Source organism: Convolutriloba macropyga, chromosome 1, assembly GCF_964194025.1.
Source record: "Convolutriloba macropyga chromosome 1, txConMacr16.3, whole genome shotgun sequence".
NCBI lineage: Eukaryota > Metazoa > Xenacoelomorpha > Acoela > Convolutidae > Convolutriloba > Convolutriloba macropyga.
In genome coordinates this window covers 76,610,688-76,620,447 of record NC_134468.1, presented here as the reverse complement: position 1 = coordinate 76,620,447, position 9,760 = coordinate 76,610,688, and the positions used below count along the sequence as shown (strand labels likewise).

Below are 9,760 nucleotides of genomic sequence, written 5' to 3'. Positions count from 1 at the left end.
AAGGAAATCAAAAAGCTGTTCCGTGGCTTATATTAAATATAAGCAGATGAAGCTGAAATCCTATAGGACACTTTTCCAAATTTCCTTCAAGCACAACGTTTGTCGATACTAAGCATTAATTACATCGCCAATTAAATAGCAGTTATGTAGGCCCTGTAAATATAAGTAGATATCGCTTACCTGGTGAGGTAGATTGAATTTTGAACTGAATGTTGGTAACGGAAAATGGGATAGCCTGTTGGACAGAAGAGGGGAACAGATATCGGAGGTAGAAGTGGTTAAAATAGAAGAAAATGGCTCGGCCGAGTGACTGCTAATTGTGACTGTGTAAAGTGTAATTGCATTAGGAGCAGGTTACTTGTTTTGGGTGGCTAAGCACTAGTCAGACTATAATCAAATCAAGTCACAGTAGCAATTTCCCAAATCAAATTAAGCTACAAAAACCCCGATCTAATTTCAATCGGCGACTTCACATAGCCAAACAGGTTGGAAGCAGTTATATCTATTTATAACTAGAATTATAACCAAAAGGGGAAAATAGACAGTTAGTTAATGCATCACTGTGAATACAAGAAGAGTTGCAAAAATTTAGACAGAGCTCTTAGGGATAAGACAGCTCAGTGAAGAACTACAGAATAGATTTTAAAGTGCCTTAAGATGTAAGAAGTACTTAAATGTGCCTAGGTTTAAAAAGAGTGAATAAAGGGGCATAAATTAACACACAAATGCCTGTCAAGCTTTTACGCAGAATTTTAAGATTGAATGGACGTCTAAAAGAAAACTGACAAGTTGAGTTCCCCCTGATAATGACATTTCTATCTTTTTAAAGTCTATCCCAAAGCGAAAAGAACGCCTAATTTAGTTTTAAAAGCTTGGTTTTGGACTATAATATGGGTTTAACTGATGCGCGTGAGAAGGCAAAGCAAGTTTGTCAATATTTGAACAAAAATGAACGTTTTATCGTGGCAAAAGAGAACAAAAACTATTTAATAGTACCATTATTTCAAAGCGGGGCAGCAAACGTACAGACACGTAAGAATTCAGACACCTGTAGGCACGCACCATCTGATACACCAAAACACTTTGCAGGTCATCGGATTTTATTATTAATCAGCGATGTAACACTCCATTACCATTGCCAATCTGTAACATCTATAATCTATGTAATCTTTGTTATAATTATGTATATATTATATAATTAGCCTCATTGTTGTAATAAACCTATTGTTCCGACCCACTTTAGTGGGGGAGTAACTATGTACTCAACAGGTTTTTTTGTTCGGTCGATTTTCGCCGACCGATATATTCATCGCACAGCAAAATTGAAAGCTTGCCAAGCGTACAATTTCAAATTAAAAAGATGCTTTTAAAATTCCCGTTTTCCGAGGAATTACCAAGGTTGAAAGTTTTGCGGTCGTTCGCTAATTTAAACCAATAATTATCAAAAAAGCATGATTTTTTTATTAATTATGATTTCCTTTGCCACAAAAAACTACTGAACAATGTGTTAGAACAATTGCGTTAATTAACAGCCAGGCAGTGATAGCAACGTCAGTTTTGACCCCACCGTTGATTTTTGCGATGAAAAAGGATTCCGATTGTATTTTGGGTCTGTCCGTTTAAAACTAGTTTTTAAAATCCCAATTAAAGGCAAATCTGTTTTCATTTAGTGAACCAATTATAAGCGGTCCCATTTATGTTCAATTAAGGTCCGACAAATTGCGTTTTATGAGTAAAGCTCATGGTTATTATGGCTCCGAGAAACTGTTTTCCTAAATCTTTAATGAATTTCTGAGTTTCCTGTTCTTTTGTCTCATGACTAAATACAATTAATTAAATGACTAACTCAGTATTGAGGAAGCTATTGAAGGAACTATCGAATTCTTTCAGTTGATGCAATGATTTTTCGTTAGTATAACTCGATAAGTACCCAAGATCTATTTTTTGATGTATTAAAATGAAATTTTATCAAATTATTTCCTTCGGTAAAATTTGGAAAAATTTTGTTTCAATGGATAAGTAGCATGAACAAAATCAGTTTCGGTCTAGTTGTGAATTGTTATAAATCAAAAAAGATTCGGATTGAAATGGCGCGCTATATAACTTCTTTAAATACTTTTCCCTTTTTGTTCTTCTTTATGTTAGTGACAGACCAGAATGATATCAAATCAATTCTCAGTTATTGACCGCTCAAATTTACGTGCAAAAAAGTTAATGAGCACGTATGCTAAGTTCAGCGAAAAGCATATTTGTTTTGCTTCAACGCCTTTTGCGTAAAACTGTTTGTGAAATCTTGAGTTCTGCCTGTATTCGTTGTTAATTTGGAGTCTTTGACTTAGACTCGCTAAAAAGCCTGACTTCCTTCCCGTGCAGTGAAAAATAATGTATTAAACAGTTTTCATTAGAAATCTCACGGTTTTTAAGTCTAATGGTTTTAAAATTATTCTTAAATGATTTTTTGAAATTTGTCACCTTCGATCTTAACTCTGCCAACTTTCAGGGTAGTCACAGCAGACATCGGTCGCGTTCCTTCGTAAGTGAGATATAATGTAGTTCTCATTGCATTTTATTATTTAAATGGTTTTTGGCGTTGACACCACGAGTTTTCATAACTTTTCCCTTTTTTTGACATTTTCCAATTCTTGAGATTCCCTTTTGCTGTCCTGCTCAATCATCACATCACACTAATGACACATTAATGATTAGTCGCATATAACATTAATGACGTTGAAGGAAGCCGCAATCCATTATATTAAAAGGTCCGAAACATTGCTTTTTATGAGTAAAGCTCATGGTTTCTATGGCTCCGACAAACTGTTTTCCCAAATCTTTAACGGGTTCCTGAGTTTTATGTTCTTTTTTGAAGTCTTATGAGTAGATAAAAAAATCAAATGACTAACTCTGTATTGAGGAAGCTATTGAAGGAACTATCGATTGCTGTCAATTGACACAATGAATTTTCGTTAGTATAACTCGATAAGTACCAAAGATCCATTTTTTGATGTATTAAAATGAATTTCTGTCAAATTAGTTCTTTCGGTAACAATTGGAAATAATTTGGTTTCAATTGATAAGCAGCATGAACAATCAGAATCAGTTTTGGTCTAGTTGTGGATTGTATAAATCAAAAATTATTCGGATTGAAATGGCGCGCTATATAACTTTTTCTAATTTTTCCTTTTTTGTTCTTCGTTATGTTGGTGACAAAACAGACTGAGATCAAATCAATTCTCAGTTATTGACCGCTCAAATTTACGTGAAAATAAAGGTCAATGAGCACGTATGTTAAGTTCAGCGAAAAGCATATTTGTTTCGCTTCAACGCCGAAAAACTGCGAAACTTTGAGTACTGCCGGTAATCTTTTTTTAATTTTTAGTCTTTGACATAAACTCGCTAACATTACCATCTGGCTTCCTGTGGAGTGAAAAAAAAATCTTTTGACCAATTTTCATTAGAAATCTCAAGGTTTTGATGTCTTACCGGTTTAAAATTGTTTTTTAAAAAATGGGTTTTTGAGATTTGTCACCTTCAATCTTAATTCTGCCAAATTTAGCGTAGTCCCAGCAGAGAGATTGGTCACATTCGTTCTTAAGTGAGATATAATGTAGTTCTCATTGCTTTTTATTATTGGAATAATGGTTTTTGTCGTTGACACCACGAGTTTTCATAATTTTTCCCATATTTTTTTCACAATTTCCAATTCTTGAGATTCTCTTTTGCTGTCCTGCTGAATCATCACACTAATGGCACATTAATGACAAGTCGCATTTCACATTAACGGCATTGAAGGAAGGCGTAACCCATTATATCAAAAGTTTTTAGTGAATGGATTGTGATTTATATACTAAATTTCTAAGTTTGCTCCTTTTCGTTTTCTGTCTACTTGTTAGTTATTCTGAAAAAGATGTCAGATTCCTCTACTGGGTAAATACAGGCAATTTGGTTTAAAATGTTTTGCATCTGATGCTATTGGGACTTTTTCTTAATGTTTTCTAAAAAAGAAAGTTGTTTTATTTGGCCTGTTGTTTTATTTGATTTTGCATTTCATCTTATCTATCCTTAATGGCAGGTATCACCGGTCCTCTAATGTGTTCTTCTTTTGATTGTATAGTGGCTTAAGCTTAAACCGATTTGGTAAATGGATAAAGCAACTACTTTTAAACAGGGGATTTCCTCAACACGTGTTTGAGCAAGGTCGCAAATTATGTGCGAAAGTACATTTCTGAGCCTCCTTGCTAATTATTTCCGAATTGGACGCGGGCGGCAATTTAATTGTGTTTCAGCGTTGTCTCCAATTATAACTCAATTATTACTGATGATAAAGGCCGGAATATGATTGAAAAGCGTCGCTGAAAGCGTCTCTTAGATAAAGAGGGGAAAACAATATCAATATTCTCCAATTCCGTTGCGCCAATATTAATATTGCGATAAATTGGTTTGTTGTGTCGCAAAATCCCGGATCGTATTTATTGTTGTGGTTAGCTTTTTATATAACGCTATCGATAACTGCACGTACTGGTCGAAATACCAGCTACAGAAAACCTTTGCCAGGCCAGGTCTCAATTGAAACACCAATAGCATCTTGCGTCCTAAGAACACAAATGCTATAACGACAGACACGTCAAGATAAACCTGATTTGGTTAACTGATAAGACGCAACAAGCAATCAAAGTACCGTGGCAAAAACTGACCTCGAACAGTTGAAGAATTGCTGCCAGTCTTGACTAAGTTTGGAACCTTGACTATTTTGAACAACGGAACATTTGGCACGCCAGACTGACTGTTTAAGTCTGTGTGACGCAACAGTATACTAGATAATTTTAGTGAAGCAACAGATGCTTTCCATCCGACAGATGCTTTCCATTCACCTGATATAGCAAATCTTGAAAGTTAGGAAAAAGTTAAGGAAGCAACCAAAAAACCGAGGAGGTGCTGGAAACCTCAATGCACCCGGATAAATCAAAGGTGCTTCTCTTTAAATTTTATTGCCCATTCTGCGGTTCTCTTCTTAGCTCTGCTTTGCTGGGTTACTGGTGAAACGATGTGCAGATGATGGGGATTGGGGTAGGCTTATGTGGGGTGAGGTGATGAAAGGGGTTGTAGTGGGGGTGTGGTCAAATTAAAAGAACCACCTTGACACCATGAATTTATGCCTCCAAAACAGATTCGGTGAAACGTATACTTAGAGTCAAGTAAGCCAAAAGGCTCTAAGAGAACTTAATGCCCTCCGGGCGTTACCTCATTATCCCGTTTTCGAAGATGGAAAAACAAAACGGTCAAGCAAAAAATCTCATAAAAAGACCACAGGACTAAGGTGATTGCTAAACTTCTGAGAACAATTAACGTTTTGTTGACACTTATAATCAACCCCCGCTGCGAACCTCAATCGGTGTTTTACGGTTGAAAGTAATGCCAATAAAGAAATTAGTACAGCACTAAAAATATCACGGCCACACGCAAATGATCAAGCCAAGTAACAAACGTGCTTGTAATTCTTTAAATCTATTGGAAATGGGTATATGATGTAAGTGAAGTTCATATTACTCAGTAAATGAAATCGGGAAGAAGGAAAGCAGTAACCACTCGAAGTCAGAGCTTAGTAGCCAACAATTCTTTGGAACTTACAGTCCGAACGGCGATCAATGAGTCGGTAGACGCTAAAAAAGGAACTCAGAACTGATAGCATTGTTGTCAAAATTGAGAATCATGAAATCGAAAGAACCAAAAATTTGATTCAAATTCCGAACCTCTCAAAAGCAGAAGTCATGGATACCTATAACAGAAGAGACCATTTTAAAACACTTGTTTTGCTAGAGAGTATTACCAGCCAAAGGAGTGTAGACTAATCCGTTGCTCTATGTTCTGCGAAAAATAAACCCTTCAATTGATTTAAAAAAGATTTCTCAATTGTCCACAGCTTGCCTGGTACAACAGATCGGTTATTCATAAATTCATTCGACAGATAGCTAAATTTAAGTTGCTCAAGATACGAAAAAAACAATCTAGTGTTTGTTTGTTTTTGATGATGTCAACAGATCAAGGTCGAGTTTCCTCAAAATTGTGAACCGCGACGTACCAATAAAAATATCCTGGATACGTTTGGTTCATCCCCCCGTATGCTCTGCGTCTCTCTGTCATACAACACCTGACATTACACATTAAACAAGGAGGCTCGGTAATGTGCGTTTTCACATGATGTTCCGACCCCGCCCATCTCCGATTTATTAGTCTACCAAATGAGGAAGAGAAAGAAAAGGTTCAAAAACTCATATCTTTCAGCAAACAATTAGACGAAAAAAAGCTGGATTAGATAGCCGATGAGACTTGCCAGCAATAAGAGTTCTGGACGAGAGACACCCAAAAAATTATAGCAGAAATTAATTCAGACCAAAACTCGATTAATATATTTAAATAACAAATAACAAAATGCAGAAGGAAGGAATCAGATAAAACCCGATCTAAACAAATCAACCTATATTTCGTTAGATGTTCATTGGCTAATATAAAAGACCTCTCAATAATGCGATTTGGTAACAGGCCGACAGTAAAGAACAAAAAGAACAAAGTTCAAAAATACAATTTTTTTGAAAACAACCAATCTCAAATTGCTTGAAACCATTTCGTATCAACTCGGCTCATTAGGCAGGCTAATTTATACGTGAGGCAATTGAGACTTGTCGTTAACAGTAAAACGTAGGACGACTGCAAAACCAACAGCGCCAATTGGGCCAACCCATTAGTGTCATAATCTGGAAAGAAAATAAAAACTCAGAGTGAGCGAATATCCAAAATAAATTTTGTTTTCATAAAATCGCGTAGTATCAAAACCAAGAAGCCATTCCTTTAAAATAAAATTATAATAAAGATTGGGTCTTGGTTTACTGGAAAGAAGATGCGACCTATCGTTACAGAAACCACCAAAATTGAAAGAAATAATATAAAAGTGACAAAGCCCAAAAATCAACTGATTTTTTTAAAAGAAGTTTTTTTAAAAGCTCCGACAAAACCATAAGCTTTGGACTTTAAACAAAAACAGATCAATTTGCAACTGCTCAGGAATCCAGTTCTGCTTGTTTGTATTGAAGCCAAATCATAGGACGACAAAAAAAAACAGCAAATACGGATAAACTAGAAATTTCAGAAACAATTTATCGAAGCCACAGTGTTGAAGCCATTATATCTAAAATACATTAAAAAACAATTAAAAACTTTAAACTGACAAAAGCGATTAAATGATTTGCTTTAGTCCCTTTTGGTTTTAACATGGTCTTCTAACATGGTCTTTGTGGAAAAAAAAAACAACAAAAAGAACCGCAAATACTGACCAGTATTGAAAACAGAAAATTTTTAAGAAAACATTCCTAAGCTATATAGACATCTGTCAAAACATAACCAACAGCAGAAACAATGTTTAGAGCAACAAAAAAATGATTAGTTCTGTCAACAATAAGACTTGGTTACTTGTTGACGGAAAGATAACAAAAAATGGGAATAACAAAAACGTTTTCTTCAAAAGAAAATAATTGAAAGTCTTTAAAACCGTTAACTAAAAACTGAAATCAGGAAACAGATTCAGTGCAAGCGTTCAAAGCCTTTGATTGTCATAAATATGCCGAACAACAAAAAGAACATTTAGAGGCAAAAACAAAAAAAGACTAATAACTGAAGTCTTTAAACAGGTTCTTTTGCGCATATCTTCAGTGCCAGTTGGAGCTGTCTTTAGTGTGATAAGATGAAAAGAGAACAAACAACAACCCCAGATACAGGAAAAAATGCATATAATGGGAAATACAAAATTATTTTCTTAAAAGAATTAATTGAAAGTCAATAAAACTTTTAGCTCTAATCCAAAAATCAAAAAATAGATTCAATTAAACGTCCATAGAGGCAATTAGGGCTTTTGACTGACAAGGATGTGCGTATGAAATCGAAAAGAACCACAATTACAGGCAACGACACAATTCCAAGAAGTTCTGAGAGAACGGATTCGCAGTCGTTAAAATTATCAGCTATTCATGGAAGTCATTGAAAAAGTTTACTTTGCGCGATTCTTCAATGCCAATTGGAGCTAAAATTAATATGATTAGTTGAAAAGGGAAAAAACTACCTCAAATACAGGAAAACATGCAAAAATTCACAAAACTTTAATGACATTTCGTAGTATGAAAGCCAAAAAAAACATAACTTGAAAGAAAACAATGTAAAGAGTATTTTTTTCTTCACTTGGAATAAGTTTTGCACTGTATAAGTTGAGACTAAGCTACATGTGGACAGAAATAAGATTCAAAATTCACAAATTTCAAAACGTCACTAACATTCTCTTAAAACAAATACATTCAAAGTCATAAGAGGCATTAGATAATAACTGAAAGCATTGTATAGGCTCACCTGCAGCTCAATATGAACCCATTGGAATTTTTAATTATTAAAACGTAGTCACGCGGCTGCAAAAAAAACTACAAATGAATCCAAAACAAAAGGAAATCATTCAAAATTTACGAAAAAACATTTTAAAAGCCATAAAAATTATGAGCTTTTCTCTGAATACAAACTATATTTTCATATGGCCTTATTTTGTTGTAAAAGGGATTGGTAGTCATTGATTGAGCCGTGATTTGTAATAATTCATGTCAGTAATCATTATAAAAAACAGAACTGCGAAAAAAAAATTGGAAAAAAAACTGGAAAAAGACCGCGCCCTAATAAAATCCGAATAAAAACTGATTGTAAGAACCCATGATGAGTTGACCCCTAGACCTGATTTTTCTCAGCGTCCAACAAAAACTATTAATTAGTCCATATTTTTGCAAAATAGATCAATTACTAAATGACATAATTCAATAAACCACAAACAAACGAACCACACTTTGTATAACTTTTTGTATATTTTTCAAAAAACCGGCAAAAACTTAATTCCAGAAAACTCCTACAGGAAGCAAATGTACACCTATATTTTTAGGAGTTTTCAAAGATTGTGACAGCAGATGTTAAGTTTCTACTTCCTGCCAATTTAAACGAAATAGGAAACAAAGCTTATTTGGAGCCTTTTTTGAGTTAAAAAAGTCTCAAATTCTAAAAATTTAGCACAAATATTAACCAAAAAGCTCGATTAAAACGAATAGGCGAGCCTTCTCTATCCTTAACCGTGAATGAAATGTGAATAAAAACAACGGAATTCAATCTACTTTTCTCAAATTTAAACCTCGATAACTCCCCGTAAAATACGAAAATCGAAAAAATCTTTTTAAATCCATATTCTGCGCTGGACGAGCTTTCTAATGATACTAGTCGCAACTCTCTACGATGAATATATCGGTCGGCCAAAATTGTCTGAACATAAAAAAAACCATTTGAGTATATAGTTCTTCTCCCCCCCCCCCCCCCATGTGGGTAGGAACAATTACTATTTGGTATTGTAGCACCTGGGGGTGTAACTTGCAATTAATAAACACCAACTAAGCCGAAGGGTAGAAAGGGACAAAACCATTGTTCAAATTAGGCATGAGTTACTAAATAAAGCTCTGCTTAATTGATATCGAAAAAATTTTAAAATTACTTCAAACTGATCGCGATTAGAAAAATCAGCTAATGGCACTTAATTTCATGGTTTTGTCACTTAAATTGATTCCATCTTTTGTAGATAATAGACCGTCAAGCCGTTATTAGTAAGCACCGGGATGTTTAAGTCTATTATGCTTCATAGATTATTGTAGCTCGCATCGCAGTCGGCTTTTAGTTCAGATTAACTTAAGCCCAGACA

General features: G+C 34.7%; 1 protein-coding gene across 4 annotated transcripts in view; it reads right to left on the bottom strand.

The window, feature by feature from the left end:
- Positions 1-9,760, bottom strand: part of LOC142342826 (four and a half LIM domains protein 2-like) — a 74,965-nt gene that overhangs the window by 29,542 nt on the left and 35,663 nt on the right. Inside the window, exons 1-2 of one of the 4 annotated variants that reach the window (XM_075394429.1) lie at positions 997-1,387; positions 181-387 (exon numbers count right to left, since the gene is read on the bottom strand). The exons of 2 other annotated variants lie outside the window; for them this stretch is intronic. The gene's annotated coding sequence lies outside the window, so the exon portion shown is untranslated. Of the gene's footprint in view, positions 1-180; positions 388-996; positions 1,389-9,760 lie in introns of those variants that run through there. One more of the 4 variants, XM_075394445.1, reaches the window with a different exon arrangement.